A 9,177-nucleotide genomic window follows, 5' to 3' on the forward strand; every position below is an offset into this window, starting at 1 on the left:
TCCGCTCTCAAGTGTCCCAGTAAGTTAGGACTGTCAGCCAGGAAGCAGGACACGAGGACCCTCAAACGGAAGCAGCTATATGGAATTCAGCCATCACTAATTTACCATTCGCACCTGCCTGTGCTTTTTCCTACTTTGACACGTCAAAATGTGTGTGTGTGTGTGTGTGTGTGTGTGGCCCAAATTCGTCTGACGGCACGCTTGAGTTATTCTGGGCCTTTTTGTGCAGCGTACATTCAAACCCATCATAGCATGATAAAGGTGTAAGCAAAAACATTAATCACGGCTGTATGTTATTTGGGTGCTCTACTTCCAGGGCTTTGGTTTGGTGCATATTTTCTTTCTGAGCTAGCCGATTTGGAGATGGAGATGGAGCCACCATTAATGTTATTAGTTACACCTGTTATTTGCCAACTAAGGAGGCCGATATTGGATACCCTGTAATTATTGTGTTATTTATGGGAATGGATCAAACATGTTCATTTAGGAATGTTCACTGTTTACATTTTGCCAATGGGTCCCTTTAACAGGCAGACACTTTATAAATCCGTGTATATATATATATACAGTACCAGTAAAAAGTTTGGACACACCTTCTCATTCAATGGTTTTTTTTTTTTTTTTTTTGGAAAAATTTCTACATTGTAGATTAATATTGAAGACATCCAAACTATGAAGGAACACATATGGAATTATGTGGTAAACAAACAAATGCTCAACAAAACAATATGTTTTATATTTTACATTCTTCAAAGTATTTGAATGAGAAGGTGTGTCCAAACTTTTGACTGGTACTGTATATATAAACCCCACAGGTCTTCTGACCAGCACTTACTGGTTGTCCCTCGCGCTCGACTAAAAAAAAAGGGTGACATTTAATGAAATTCCCACAAAAAACTAAAGTAATGCACTATGAATAAGGGTGTCCCTTTGGGGGGGGGGTGTCCCTTTGGGGGGTTATCTGTATATGTGTATCATATTTAATGTGTAACAGGACAGAAAGGGTGTGTTTTTGTAACAGTAGTTTATCCCATGTGGGAGTCCAGTTTGAACCACATTGGCCTGGAAAACAAACTATCCCAGTTTAGGGTTAAACCTCCCTCCAGTAACAAGTCCGCCATCAGCTGACAGTATCACCTGTTGGCCACACGGCTGTGCTAGCCTCCTCTTCTCCCTCTCCTTCTCCCTCTCCCTCTCCCTTTCTCCCTCTATCCATCTCTCCCTCTGCGCATGCGCGTTCCGCTGACGGAGCGGAGACCATTTCCTCCAGCAGCAGCAGCAGCAGCAGCAGGGCCTCGCAGAGCTCCTCCACACACACACACACACACACACACACCCCCCACCCACAGGCACACACACACACACACACACACACACACACACACACACACATAAGGCAGACAAAAAAAAAAAAAAAACAACAACACCACCACCACCGTGGAAGCGGAGTCGCGTCTGGGATTGTGTAACCGCGACCTGGATGCCCCCAGACCCCCGCAGCAGTCCTCCTCATGGGCCTTCATCGCTGATCTGCAGCCACATCTGGTCGACAGCGCGGCGGTATCTTTGGGGTGAGTTGTCCGCAGGCTCGGTTGTGTCCCGGGCTGCAGCGGGGCAGCGGGGAGCCTCGGTAGGACGGTCGGGTGTCAGTGTTTTGGGGTGTCTGTGTTGGACCGGGGTTGGCTCCACGGCCACCCTCCGGGGCTCAGACCGGCAGCAGCCCCCTCTGACAACGGACCCCCGGTGGAGCGCGCTAGCCTTAGCCGCTCTCGTGACCGTCCGGTGGAACGTCACGAGACCCATTATCGGACACTGGTTCCATGCTCCAAACGAGCTCGTTCTCATCCATTCGGGTCCTCCGATGCATCCGTTTGGGAGCAACACACACACACACACACACACACACACACACACACACACACACACACACACACACACACACACACACACACACAACAAGGGGGGGGGGAGGTTTTCACCCACCCTCCTCTCCTCTGGTTCCATAGTCGGACGCCTTTGTAGTTTTGACCTTTGCCCCTCCTCACTCTATACATATATATATATATATATATATGTGTGTGTGTGTGTGTGTGTGTGTATATATATATATATATGTATGTGTGTGTATGTATGTGTATATATGTATGTGTAATATATATATATATGTATGTGTAATATATATATATATGTATGTGTATATATATATATATATATATGTGTATTATATATGTATGTATGTGTGTGTGTGTGTGTGTGTATTTGTTGTGGTCCAGTGCAGGGGAGCTGTAATAAGATGTCGTCACTGCATGTCAAAGTAGCTCCAATATTGTGGTCTGGCGTTTTGTTATTGTCTTTTGTATTGTACTGGGGAAAGAAAAAGCATAAAGCACGAGTCTGTCCGATAATGGACCCGGATGGTTTTAGCCTAGGACAGGAGGAAGAGGAGGAGGGGGAGGAGGAGGAGGAGGCTGGAGCTGAGGTTCAGCCTCTGATCTGTATCTCTGCACTGATATCATTTTGAACATAATGTGTATTCCATTAGAACATTCTTAAGCGTTTTGTCTTCGTTTGAAATGCATTTCAATGTAGTGTGCTTCAACTTGAGTTTATCATGACACCAGATTTAAAAAAAACAAACCCAACAACACTGTTATGATCGTGCTGTTTATCCCACACGGATGTAGTTTTTCCTCTTGCACACACTCCACAGGGAGGTCAAAGGTCAGGTTAAGCTACCTGGACACCATCATGGGGATGGTAGAGCTCCGGTGTCTTGCTCAACGACCCTTTAGCTCGGATTTCAAAAAGACAAACATGAAACGCCTTTAAAAGATAAATTGTGCTATTGTTAAATGATTTTGGGGGTTTTTAATAAATCCAAACAGGCTGCCATCCCAGGCAGCTTCGGCCTTGTTTGTTAGTTCCCCCACTGGCTGTCTGACTGAAGTGTACATACCTTTGCAAGCTGTGGCATGACTGACAAAAGCGATGCATCGTCTATAGCAGGCCTGCATTGTTACTTTACACAGTGTTCCCCGTGATCTTTAGGTGAAGAATGCCCGACTGCTCTGCTTCATCCCTCATGTTATCAGACATGTTACTGCTCATAATCTAAAACACCATCCCTCCACATCTTGTTGCCTATTTTGATAACTGTTTTGTAGTCAGTTTGAGGCTGACTAGCAATCTGATTTTGCGCGTTATAGTGTGGATAGAGACATTAAGTGGACGGCCTGATTCGATTATGCCATACTCAATTAGTTTGCAGTTATTCTTTTTTTTATTGACAACACAAATATGTCTTCCGAATTGCAATTATTCTGTGTGTAATTGTCCACAAATTGTGATAAAAGAACAGTAAACTGGAGCAGGTGTCCGTTTGTTTGTTTCTCAGAGACCGTTATTATCTCATTATGATGCCCACCTGTCATAACCGTGGCTGTGCTGATTACAGTGAGTGCAGAGTGCTGATGAAGCAGCATGATTGCTTTGGGGATTTCTGTTAGAGGAATCTTGTTACCAAGATTGGTCGGAGGCGGAAGGTGGGGGTCGTGAGAGCTCGGCATTCGTTTGTCCCCCCCAGAGGAATCTGGTGAACCAGACCGCGAAAAATGTCAGGGATCCATATTCTGCCTCGGTCCGGGCTTACCGGCTGCCGGTGTGTCCAACTACAGCGCCGCAAGGCTCTGTAGTTGGAGTATTGACAATGAATGACCTGGTGTGCGAGAATGAATGTGTCATTTTAAGCACAAAATGTTTTATTTCAGTGTGCTGCGTAGTGTACCAGTCCTCTAAACACAGCGTGACTCAGCCCTGGTCTTAACAGATGGAGAGCTGTACAGTCTCACTACTAAGTCGGGCTCATCTAGTAAGGCGGCTTCACCCACACCGAGTTCTTCTCTTTGTCAATAGCTCTCTCTCTCTCTCTCTCTCTCTCTCTCTCTCTCTCTCTCTCTCTCTCTCTCTCTCTCTCTCTCTCTCCCTCTCTCCCCGACTGACTGACTGATTAGAGTATCTAATGGAGGTGCAGCTTGACGAGGACCAGAGATGACATGTCCACCGGATATATGTCTGAGGTCCCGGCTTCATGTCAGCTCTGTCCTTTTTAGCGATGAGTTTAAAAGGAGGGGGTGGGATGGGGGTGGGTGGGGGTGGGGTCAATAAACCCTGGCTGTCTGGTCCATCCTAAAAGCCGCGAGGGGGGCTGAGCCGCGTTGCTGTCTTGCGTTTAAGCTCTGAGCCCGTCTCATGCGTCTCGCAGCAGGGAAGTAATGGCTCCTCTGTCCGTACGCCGACCATCTCACTGCACATTTGAAACCCGTCCAAGGCCCCGCTGACCTCGACACAATGACCGCGTTTAGTCTCCGTGCCTCCCCTTCCAGCCTCTTCCCTCCGCTGTCTCTTTAATCAGCGAGTGCAATAACAGAGTGGGGGTGGGGTGGGGAGGGGGATTTATCAGGGAGACGCTGGTGCAGAGCTTAACAGTACACTGACACTCACGAGCAACAGGAACTCACAGATGGTGCATGGACACACTCTGCACGGTGGGCTGTGTCAGTCCGCAGAGATGCATTCAACATCACATGCGTACACGTCCGTCTGCGCTTCAGCGGGCCTGCTATAGCGACCCATGCTTCTTCACATTACATTCACATTACATTACAGTCATTTAGCAGACGCTTTTATCCAAGAGACACCCGGAGACGCACCGTGATGTGGTCCACTGTGTCTGATAAGGGGTTTCGTGCACATCCCCGTTCATGCGGGTTTATTGCAAACGTTGCGAGATGCAAAGCGGGCGAGCAGCGCCACGGTCCACTTGTTTGGGAAGAGTGATGGAACGCGAAAACTGGCAGCAGCAGCAGCTCTGCACTTCACCTGCAGTGCTTCCTCTTTTTAAACACGTGAAGAGACCGAAGAGGTGTATCGCTTCACGATCAATCACATGACTGCCTTTTGTTGGCCGGTTCCTATTGAAGCTACTGCGCTTCCTGCTCATCATACTGCTACTCGGATAGTTGGTAGAAGTGTGAAGCAAATATACAACACGTCCTGTTTATTTAGACACGTATGATAGATGTTAGGACTGCAATGACTGATTATTAGAATTATCAGTTAATGTGCAGATTATTAGCAAGATGAATCAATGAGCTGTTTGGTATTTGTTTAAAACAGTCCAAACCCATAAGATTTTCAGTTTACAGTTATTAAAAAAAACCAGCTAAATATTGACATTTAAGACATTTTAGTTCAGCGAAAATTTCAGTATGTTTGCTTAAAAAAAAGAATCCATTATCAATACAGTTGCAGATACAGTTTTTGCTATTTTTTGTCTTCAGGTAATTTGTCTTTGCCTTGCTGATCTTTTACTCTCTCACGGGGTGATACAAGTGTTGCCTTTTGAAGCATCATAGCTTTGGTCACTTATGATGATATTAATTTCACAAACACGATGGCTTTGAGTCCTTGTATTTCTTTCTCCTTAACTACATTGCGGAGAAACCCCTGCTTTTCAGCAGCACAGCAGTACACCGTCACATTTAACTTTAATGGAGGATTGACTAAAGACCAGGCTTCCTAAATCAGCACTTGAGAAACCAAAAACCTTCATATGTGCATAATATTTCCCCCTCTGCTTTTGCATCTCTTCTTCTCTGTTCAGCACCTGCTGAGCTGCGATAGAGGCAGCCCCACCCACCCCCACCCCCGTCATGCCCTCCTTCCCAGTGATCACGCCGCCCAGTAGAATAGCGGCATTGTGGCTGCCATCTTGCGCACAAACTCAACAAGGCCTCTCTCCATCTGGGCAGCGGCCGGCCAGTCAGGCAGCTCCTTGAAGGGGCCGGGAGGCTTCTAGCACCACGCCTGCTGGCGAGCTGCACAATGTAGGCAATGAGTAGAGCCACAGGCCGGACACATGCCCAGTCTCTCACTACGTACGCCCACGGCCTGCCGAGATTTCCCACCGGGAACTGTTTCTCACACAGATAACGGAACATTTTAGCATTTTTAGACTATGCCATTTCAGTAAAGTCACATCTCATTGTTAATGTTTCCTCTTTGCCCGGTTCATGTGTTTCTGCTGTACCTATGTTGACAATTAAAGGTTACGGACTCCATCCATGCATCATAGGAAAAAATGCAATACTCGACTGCCAACAAACAGTGTCACCCAAAAAAATAGAGAGAGATTTTCTTTGATATCATTGTTTTTGCGCTTGCTACATTTAAGAGGCAGTGATATCCTCCAAGGAGCCTCATCTATCAGATGAAAGCACCAGACGACCCCCAGCGGTTCCTGTAACCTGCAGCTGAAAGGTTTTATTATACACATAACGATTTTCTACCTGAGGTGATCATTCAGAAAAGCCATTGTGAAGAAATCTCAGCTCTGACACATAAATGAAACATAAAGTCTACCCCGCGGTGCAAACCAGGACGATGCCATGAGTCGGTCTGAGTTTCTTTTGGGGGGTTGTGCAAGATTTGAATTAATGTAACAGTCAGACGCGTCTTCCTTTTGAGTGGATCCTTTCAGGGGGAAAAAAACCCAAATTTAGACCATTTTTCACATCTCAAACCAAAGATCTGAGGCTGCTCTTTAGTGTTTTAGGTTTTTGTTATCAGTCAAGATTTTGTTTAAGCAATCAGTAACGTCATGTCTGGCCGTGTTCAGCCCAGGTTGCGATGGGGGGGATTGGAAAGCCAATTCATCTTGTGACAATATGATGTAGATATGATGATGTTATCACATATGACTTTGAAACCACCTCCTGTATATAAATGTACATAATATAGACAAAAAAAAAAAATCAGTGTTCAGGTCAAATTCTCCCCACAGTAACTAAAAATGATATTATTGGGCTTTTTTAACATTCTCCCATACTACAGTAGGATTGAATCTAATAAGGAAACCTAGAAAAGAACTAAAGAAGTGACGGGGCATTGTTATATAGCGAACGATATAAGACTGAAACATGGCCTTCTATCAGCAGGGCGGCCCGCTGTGTCTAACCAGTGCCAGGAATCCTACCTTTCACGGTTCCACCTGACGTTGACTGAGCGAGCCGCTTGTCTCCAATATTTCATACTGGAAAAATACACAAAGTGTTCCACTTTTTGCTCCTAACAATAACGACTTGCTGTAGTTAGATAAGATCCTCAACTAAGATCCTCAACCAAGACCGTACTTTTCTCAAGCCTCATGTCCAACCTCAGCCTTGTTTTCATAATGTTTTGAATAATGAAGTTTTGTTTTGTGATGCTACAGGTTTTAACCGCCCTCATCTTGGAAAACAAAATCTGTTCAGATATTCAGTTAACAGTCATAGCAACAAAAAAAAAAAAGAAGGCATACAATGAAACGCCATATTAATAACCATTTGTTGCGACATGATGATATACTGTACCCTGAGATGATTGAGATTTGTCAGTTGGTTGTGATTTCTCCATGCAGTATATATGGAAGCATCTGTTATAGTTATTTAAGGCGATATTTTTAAAAGTTTAAATTATCAGTATATCTTTTTCAGTGGATTAGCCCTAAATGGACATCAGCATCTGGTCTTTATACCCATGAACTGTTAATAATTTGAATTCCCAGAGAATGCACCATGTCCCAGTGTGTATGTGTGTTTGTGTGTGTGTGTGTGTGTGTGTTTGTGTGTGTGTGTGTGTGTATGTGTGTTTGTGTGTGTGTATAACTCTCGTGATGTAAACAAATATGTGATGTATAAATGATCTCTGAGCTCAGAACATGATATCCCAAGTCAAACAGGAAGTGGACTGGGTCAAAGATCTGGACCTTCCCCTTGCTCACAACAACAACAACAGCGCTTGTGTCCTGGTTCACTGTAGCCTATTCTATTTAGGCCATTATGTGTAGATAGAGAGGAAGTAGTGCAGTCAGTATGAAGTTGATGGGTTTCCTCCTCTATAGACGTAATAAACTCTCGCTGCCATTGTCGTGAATGTCCTAAAAAAAGATCACAGGATGAATCGCTGATGATGACGATAATGACAATGACTCCCGTCTCAGCGGGGGAGGCTCCAGTGCTTCCTCTTTCATCCGCCGTCCCGTGCACTCCCGAGGTAGTGTTTTGAAGTGCATCGCTAAGATACACAGAAATGCGTCTGCTTTAATGATGTCACAGAGAGCGCCGACAAGTGAAGTGACCTGAATTAGGTCTCTACTCTAACACAGCTTTTTTCTATGAAAGGGAGATTATTTTACGTTTTTTTTTTAATCAAAGCAAACATTCTTTTCCTGATGTTTTCAATTGAGAGATTAAACCTGTGCAGCGCGGAGGTGCTCGTTGTTGACCGCGGCCTACATCTGGGCGTGTTTCTGATACACCAGCTGATGAGCCCCATGACTTACTGAGAGGAAGGTAGCATCACGGTTGCATAAATAGATACAGAGCGATGGATTTAGAGATACGAGGCAGATGGATAATTCTTTAGGACTCATCTTCTCCCATTTCATCACACACGCAAATCCTAGGAGCACAAGAAAGTCGTCATGGTGACCGTGGTTCTGTGGCCCATACCCTTTCAATCACAGCTTAAAATGTTGAACATTTAGGGATGTGATCCATATCTGAATAAGGATTGCAGCTAAAATGTAGGATAAGATGTTTTACTGTCATATCCCAAGCTGGCATCCTATTCTACAGTATCTAATAAGTTTGATTCTTTTTTTTTTTTTGATCCTCGTTACCACTCACTAATGCGACAGCTAGTCCCACTCCACATGTGGGCCAGTGCCTTTTTGTTTATTTTGATGCTCTTGTTGCTCATTAGCTTCACACGTGTGCACCCTGTTGTCATTGTCATATTCAGGATATCTTCACTCTGCATGGGAGTTGTTTGCATACACTCATAAACTGGACTAAATCAGTAAAATACTGTACTTAGCAGTTATGGATATTAACCAGTATGGTGTGGGCTGTAACCACAATATCCTGTTCTACTGTTCCATTTTTAGAATATGATTGTGCTCGTACATAGTTCCTCTCTGTCGTCAGTAGGGATGTAAAGATTCGTAAAGATTTTATTTTTATACTAGTACAATTATCAATAGTGTTTATCTGTTTGCTTCCTTATCGATACTCTGATTGTTTCTATTTGATTATATTGTGAGGAAAAAAAGATGATTAATTATGAAAAGAATCAAAA

At 44.4% G+C, this 9,177-nt stretch overlaps 1 protein-coding gene across 1 annotated transcript in view; it reads left to right on the forward strand.

The window, feature by feature from the left end:
* The first annotated feature begins 1,409 nt into the window (after positions 1-1,409).
* Positions 1,410-9,177, forward strand: part of LOC129104870 (tyrosine-protein kinase CSK) — a 40,385-nt gene continuing 32,617 nt past the window's right edge. The window contains exon 1 of the mRNA XM_054615735.1: positions 1,410-1,571. The gene's annotated coding sequence lies outside the window, so the exon portion shown is untranslated. The remainder of the gene's footprint in view (positions 1,572-9,177) is intronic.

The sequence above is a fragment of the Anoplopoma fimbria genome, chromosome 2 (assembly GCF_027596085.1).
Source record: "Anoplopoma fimbria isolate UVic2021 breed Golden Eagle Sablefish chromosome 2, Afim_UVic_2022, whole genome shotgun sequence".
Lineage (NCBI taxonomy): Eukaryota > Metazoa > Chordata > Actinopteri > Perciformes > Anoplopomatidae > Anoplopoma > Anoplopoma fimbria.